The sequence below is a fragment of the Schistosoma mansoni genome, chromosome 2, assembly GCF_000237925.1.
Source record: "Schistosoma mansoni strain Puerto Rico chromosome 2, complete genome".
NCBI lineage: Eukaryota > Metazoa > Platyhelminthes > Trematoda > Strigeidida > Schistosomatidae > Schistosoma > Schistosoma mansoni.
This window is the reverse complement of record NC_031496.1, coordinates 22,776,041-22,784,349: the sequence shown is the minus strand read 5'-3', so window position 1 is coordinate 22,784,349 and position 8,309 is coordinate 22,776,041.

The window sequence follows — 8,309 nt, the reverse complement described above, 5'->3', positions numbered from 1 at the left end:
TGCTCCACTCCGTTGTGGATTAAACAGCTAGGTCAATGATTAGTGGATTGGCTCTCTAACAAATCCACCTCCTTCGGTTTGGGCACCCGGGCAATATTCGAACCCTCAGACGAATCGAATGAGTTTGTAGATGGCGTCGAGTCGCAATTGACTATGAACACCACTACAATAAGATTACGCGCCAGATAACTACTTGGATCCCTCGATAGGCCGAAAACCAGAAAGCTGCTATTGACCCAAATAAGATATATTTATTGGCGATCTCGTGGTATCGAACGAATACCAAGACGTGCCAAAGAGTACAGGCAAAATGGCAGAGCGTAAGAGAGTTCGCACGAACAAGACGGACAACGGAACGAAAAGTGTTTTTGATACAGTTAAACCAAAAGTAGTACAGTAAAACAATCACTGGTATAATTGTTTATAATAATAAACGCTTCCATTATGCCAACCGCGTTCTCATTGTAAAAATAAGTCACTACAAGTTATGTGACGCAAATATATTTCGTGCCTTCTTATACCAATGTTTATATGTTTAAATAAATAAATAATCATATTGGAGTCGCGATGGTACCTGTGACGAAACAGTTGAACATATATTCAAATCTTCATGCTTTTGAGGATTATTTTGTCATCGAAATACACATGTCGTCTGTCCTCGTATATTTCATTCGCTAATCATTGACCTAGATGTTTAATCCACAAATACAATACGTTCGTTTGTGCCCACCTAGTTCTACCTCACTTAAAGTGCATTATTTCTGCGATTCCTAGTTCGTATAATAATCTGAATGCTCCGAATTATTACACCCATGTAATCGAATATAAGTGTCAAATTAATTTTCAGGTACTGTAAATTGATAAGACGGAATGAGAAACAAAAATTACATGTTAACTCAATATGATTGTTGTTCAAGATTACTACCATTTTTAATTCTATTCAATGTAATATTTATTTTAACTTCAGTGTGCTATTTTATTCGGTAAAACTATGACAATGTCATAGTATATACTTCAGTATGATGTTTGCTAAAAATATGATATTCTTGTATTAAATTAAAGTGGATTATGTTCAGCATGACAGGAAACGTACGATATTGCTATAATCTTATGTGACCTTTGACTAATTAATAATCAGGTGTGTTTATGAACCAATATATAAATGAGATCACTTTTGACTAGAGGGATCGTCGTATTGTGGGGTTGAAAAATCTTCACTTGTATCAGTCTTGATGTCAGTCAGTCAGTCACAACGTAGAACTTCGTACGTACGTACATCAGGTCCAGTTTCCATAATACATTAGCACAGAGATGCAGTTGTCGATTCAAATCTCATAGTGGTAGAAGTAGTAATAGTATAAGCATTATGTGAAAGATTAGGATTTGAAGATGTTATTTAAGGAGTATAATCCAATGAAATAAATTTGGAAAGAGAAAAAAGATAGTAGCATGAATAATTCAGAAGATTAGAATTTGACAGAACACAAAGAGTGGATGCACCTTCGCAATTGCAAACGATTTTGAGCCATGTCATTCAAGGTCTCTAACCATCGGTTGCTATCATCTCGCGATTCCCAACCAGGTAGTCTTGATGTTCTTACTTCGCGTCGTGCGAATTGGAGGGATTCCTCGGTTTCGAGTATAAGTAATCAGCGATGCGAATATAACATGAGTAGAGAAGTATTTGTCCTCCATCATTTTCAACAATATTAATGAGATTCGAATTACGAGGCTTACTGTTATTATAAGACTCAGTGAAATGAACAGTAATGCGATGCCTAGTCTGAATGTGATCAATCTTGTCACATTTGGCGCTTCGAAGAGGGCATGATTTGCGTAAGTGGAATTTACCACATGAAAAACATTCATCAAGCTTACAACCCACCACTTTCGAATTAGTCAAATTATCACTGTTATTTTCGTGAGAATTACAACCAATGCTGATTAAACGGAAATGTATACGACCTGGAGAATGTAGTTGATTACAGAAATATTTATTAAGTTACCGCTTTGAGCACCAATCAAATCATTTATTTTAGCGAATTTAGTGCCACAACACACACACTATGGCCTCATTTTGGTAGTCAATATTTTAGCCATAATATAATGACTCGATCATCAACCTAGACAGTACTTATATAACAGGTTACATCGCAAGATCATTTATCCTGTGGTTATTGTTTCACAGTGAACGAAAAATAATCGGTTGTTCCTCTAAATTTATCACTTTGCTAGATATATTGTAATTTAGTAGTATGGACATTTAGGAAAAGTGAGTTTCCATATTTTACTCAAAACACAATTAGTGTTAAAGTGATTAAATATAAACGAACTCCATTTGAGATAAGATGTGTGATGACTACTTTTTTAGTTTCTAATGCTCTATCTGAAGTTGCGAGTCATGGACGAGATGCTTCTGTAATCAAAAGTAATTTCTAAATATGAGTGAAATAAAATGACTACTCTTCATACTGTTATTTTATTAATGTATGTATTTGTATATACTAATGTTGTCGGATATTTTCCCAGCATAGCTAATTCATTCCTCTGGGTATTCTAGTGAATCTTCACAACTCTTTCCAACCAAGTAAATGATGACCTACCACTTTCCAATCAAAAGTTAATGGTTTTATGCAAACATGTCGATCTGAACGCGCGATTTGGATGATAAATACAACAGAACCGTGTTGTTGAGTTTTATTTGCTTGTCGAGAAAACAATAATATCGAAGCGAGAGTTGAGAATGGGAAACTAATGATTGGTAAACTAAATGTATTTTCTTAATTAGTAACATGCAAAACCCAGAATAATAAGCTCTGATGCATATAATTAGATTTTGAGAAATAACGTCTGGATGTAACGCTGTGATACACGGGATGTTTGTCGATATTGTTTCTGGTAGTTGGTTGTTCCCAAATATTTCTAGGGGTTCTATTTCTATGTTTCTTCTAACCGGTTTTAAATATTCAGCAAATATCCATAGAATAGTATTGAAATTCAATTTGTGGGAAAACTTAATTATTGAAAAATTATGATCAGAAGCACCCACATGGAGAACTGTCTGGATGATAAAGGAACGTTTATTTGCGTTAAAATTCTTGCTTGCTCGTGGTATATCGGTTTCTGTGAAGGCAACTAACAAATTCCGAGACAGGTTGATATGGGTGCATAAACCCGGATGCGAGCGGCGACAACATACAACGATACAGACGTTATTGTGACTACATTTGATGGGATTTCCTGTCATCTCTTACGGCTTATTTCTGTAATGTAATGCAATTCACCGAATTCTCTCCTATAACTGACCTCTCATTCACCTACTATATCAAGTGTAAAAACAGTGCTGACTCAGTTTCGGAGGCGAGAGCTCCATGGGAATAAGACACGTTCAGGTGAACTTATACCGACATGATGAACCGCCTCGCCCCGGGTGGAGTTTGTATGAACTAGCATGTTGGAATACAAACATAGGAATAACGGACAGCAGACGACTGTCAGCTGAATCAATTGGACCACTACCAATCCTATGCTTTTGTTGCCGACATTAAATACAGGTCTCTGGGTAACACAGTCCCGTCTCCCGATGTCACATTGACTAAGATTAGACCCGATCTATGCACTAGGAACTAACCCGCCACGAGACTGTTGTCCGTTGGGCAAGTTTACTTCCTCAATGACTAGTTTCGAGATGCAGCCATGCCCATTAATGATTACATTCATAAATGTACGGACTTAGGGCCGTAGCTAGTCAGTCAGTGGCTGTCAATACACATCGATTACGACCTAGGGTAGATTAGTTCACACCGAGTCCCCCACTACTCTCCAAATAGGTACCTACATGTCACGCACAGAGTAAATGACAACCCAACTCTAGGCAAGTAAAAGGCAAGTCGAATCAAATTGTGGTGGCCCTGAAGAGGGCCGGTTTCACGTTCTCTAGCTCTTCAGTCACATGGTCGAAGCACTTAGGGCTTCACCTTGTCGGTCTTCTTGGGCAGCAACACTGCTTGGATGTTAGGCAGGACACCACCCTGAGCGATGGTTACGCCACCGAGGAGCTTGTTCAACTCTTCGTCATTGCGGATGGCCAGTTGTAAGTGGCGAGGAATAATACGGGTCTTCTTGTTGTCACGAGCGGCATTGCCAGCCAACTCAAGGACTTCGGCCGCCAGGTACTCGAGGACAGCTGCCAAATAGACAGGTGCACCAGCCCCGACACGTTCTGCGTAGTTACCCTTGCGAAGGAGACGATGGACACGACCAACTGGGAACTGCAGGCCAGCACGGGCTGATCGCGTTTTCGCCTTAGCACGAGACTTTCCACCTTTGCCACGTCCACTCATTGTCAGTAAGAGCCGAGAAACGTGCACATCGACTTTCGCGTGCACGAGCGTATTTATTATAAAACTGACAGCATCTAGACTAATGTATTCACAAATAACTCATTAACTGTTCATTGGTTGACTTCATTTGGCCTTAATGAGACACTGACCTTGCCACTTAAAGGTCACCCCTGATTGGTCGTAAACAAAATGTGATAGAGAAGACCATTTTCCGTTCACTGAACCGACTTTCTCTTAGGATGTTGTCTGAGTGGTCGTCAACTGAGCTTAGTGTGGAAGGTTTTCAATTAAGTCTTGCTTACTAACTGTCTTAACTGGTTTGTAAGTGAGGTTGTATGAGAAATTCCCACCTGATTAGCAGCAATTTGTTGTAATCAAGTCAGTTCTCGGTTGTTAAGGTTTGCAAAAATATCATTTCCATGGACTGTACAGTACTCCATAACTGGCTCCACTGTCAAACGGGTGACGACCAATGTGACTTTTCTTATCCAATGTTCGGGTGTTATTAGTTTATGATTACTTACCTAGCTGCCAAGAGTTTTTCTGTACGTGATTAAAATGAGTGGTGATGGGATGTCTCGTCTCAGAGGTGGGTAGCTGTTTGCATAATACTAAAAACTCATTAGGTTGTAAGATGTGCTGAGGTCCATAATGGCGGTGTTACTCTTCCAAATATATTACCCCACATTTATAATTCAGTAGTTGCAAGTTGTCTGACGGGGATAGTAGTTTAGTTCTCTCTTTACTTTAGAAATGAGGAGGTGGATAGTCTCAGACCTAAAATTCGTAGTCAGTTTTTGTTGTTGTTTCTATTATTTTCTGCAGTATGAGCGTCAATTGTGTGCACAGCTTCAGGACAGCAGTCTACTGTGAGTAAGTTTTCCTGATGTAGGTTACTCGACCATGGCTTTTTCGTATATGTCGCTTTGAAGTTACCACGGACCTACGAATATTTCATCGAACTTTGTTAGTGGTGATTTTCTAGTGTATATTGAACTGTTTTCGCTCGACCGATGTGTTGATCTTGTTACCAGCTGTCCTCTAACTGTTGGCTTTCAGTAGTCGTACGACATTTTCTTGTTGGGTGTTAGTGGGAAGATATAGTAGTCGGAGCACTGAGAATGTGTAGGCCGTTTTTCAGTAGCCAATAACAAAATATTGTTTCATGACAGGTGGAGTTCGACCCATAGTGCATCAATAAGTAAGGCTGATACATTGCGTTGCCTGCTTTAGTCATTTGGAGTGTCTCGTTCCGGTTGGTCTGTTGGTTTGAGGTATATCTTAGCGAATAGATTGTGTTTGGGCTTTATTAGCCGCTGTTACTCGTGTTTTTGACGAGATATTTGGTGCTTTGATTAGTTTTCGTGTGAATATTACTATAAGTGTCAGATATTACAAATAATTGATCATTTTAACTTAGGTTTGTTTTGTTTCTAGGTGTATGCTAATTGTTATATTGCTGAACGCAATGTGATGAATAATATGGACTGTTGAAACAGTGCTTGTGACTTGAAACAACCAGATGCTGGACACATTATTGGTAGGAAATCCTATCTGAGCGAGATGTGCTGTGTCTACTCTCTGATGCTTGCCTTTGTTGGTGATGGGTTGTGCTATCTGTATGAAATATAACTTTTCAGATGTTTTTGACTTGAAGTGTTTGTTTATAAATATGTTAACTACACTACTTACATAGGTTTAGGTCACTGAGAGGGGGTTATAGACATCATAGTTGAATCTACTGATTAAGTGGACGAATATATACTAGAAATGTGGGATGTTTTGCCAGCTGAGGCGGCTAGAACTAGTGATGTACGGATTCATGCTATGCTGACCAGCTTCACACTACACTGGAAGTCTGTGGTTAGCCTCATGAAAACAATAGATTTGTCCATGGGTCCACTTTCTGGGACTTTGAGGGCAGTGGAAGGATCTAGGCTCTGTTTGTCGTTTGGTAGGTAGGTGTGAACTGTTTGTACCTTAAACTGATGCGGATTGAAGTCAGCAGAAGTTGTACTGAAGGTTTTTTTTATCCTACCTGCTAAATTCTAAAATTGTATTCCTTTAGCTCTATTCTCTGCTACCTTTGGTATTTTGCCTAGTTTGCTTTGCTTGTATAGTGCTATGGTGGCTATTATTATCACTCTGGTTTCTCATGACAGTTTCCTGTTTGTGACATAAATTATGACCATTCAGAAGGATGTACATTGAAAAACATTTTGTATGTCTGTTTGCGATTTGATTATGCGACCTAACACACTAACGATTGGGCTATTCGTATGATTTGGTTAGTTATAATGAACCGGTCTGTTTTGGTCTATGTTTTTATGTTCATTGGCGACGTTTCATGTTCGGTGCTGCCTCGTTAAGTTATTGAAGAGTACGGAAGGTAGGGTGTAAGTTTGCAAGGAACTGAAGGTCTTATTCCATAGAGTAGTGACATGAGCATTAGATGTAAAGTTGTAGTACATGTTTTGGGGAATAACTTGGTTGAGTAGTTGTTTTATCAACACAATGTCATGCTCAAAACGAGCTTTCGGTTCTAATCTGTCACTCTCCTTGACTCTATGGAAAGTAACTGATCTGTCGCTGTGATCAGACCTCGGCTTGTCAACCCTTTTGGTGGGGGTAGGATTCCCTTTTAAGTCATTTTTCCGTTTTCTCCTTACGACCCGTACCCAATCGCCAACGTTCTTTGGAGTAGTAACCACAGTCGCGTCAGGCGTGCTGTGGGATTCCGGAAGGTTCAGGACAACTTGGGAGGTTGGGTCATCTTTCGCGCTGGAAACCGATCGAGCCTTGCGATTTTGGGTTCCGGATGTTCCCTTCTGGGTACCATTTTTGGTACGAGGGACAGAAGAGACTTTTTTGCGCGAGTTTCTGGTTGTGACAGACCTCTTTGGAGGATGTCCATCCTCCTTTGGACAGTGAGGGTCAGCATTTTTGGGACTCACTTGGGCCTGCCTTATGTCAATCTGCGTGTCGACAGATTGAGTTCTGACTGATGTGTCCCGACCGCGCTTGCCGAGACACTTTTTCGCGGCATTTACTATTGAGATGGCCTCGGTTAACAGGCTATTTGCATCCAAACAGCACTGTTGACATAGCCATATGCATCCATTTTTACTGAACCGCTTGAAAGCTGCAGGCGTTAGATTCGTGCAAACTTCGTGGTACCAACCTTTGCACTCATCGCACTGCATGCCGCTGTCAACGGGATATCGACATCCTGGGCGGTGGCAAATGCTTTTGTTGCATCTTCCAGTCATTTTAGGATGAGAAAGTGGGTTTTGACTAAAAGTAGAAAAAGCTATAAATAGTTAGGACCAAAGTACTAACAGATACAATAGAAAAACAAGGTACTCTGGAGTACCGACGATAAAACTATTTAGGATACCAAAAATGATACTCTAGTCGAATACTTTAACTGAAAGAAATTCAAAGTATAAAACAGTAGTCTTGATACGTTAATAACGATCAAAACAATAGAATTTACTCAACGAGGAAAAATACCACTGTCCTTTTTAAATAGCGCGCCGATTTGTCATAAATCAGCGTAAGACCTGGTACACATTTATATACACCTAAGTAATCATACTACAGTCCTACTGTAAGAGGCGGAAACCTGAAGAACTACGAAAGCCATCATCCAGAAGATACAAGTGTTTATTAACAGTTGTCTACACAAAATGTTTCGGATCCGTTGGCCAGACACTATCAGCTACAACCTACTGTGGGAGAGGACAAACTAGATTCCAGTGGAGGAAGAAGCGCTGAAAGTTGAGAGCACACACATTGAAGCAGCCAGCCGCGTCACAACAAGCCCTCGCATGAAATCGTGAAGGTCAAAGGAGGGCCAAAGAATACATTACGTCGAGAAATAGAGACAGACATGAGAAAAATAAACAAAAATTGTGTAGAGCTAGAAACGAAGCTGCAGGACAGAGTGGGTTGAAGAATGCTGGT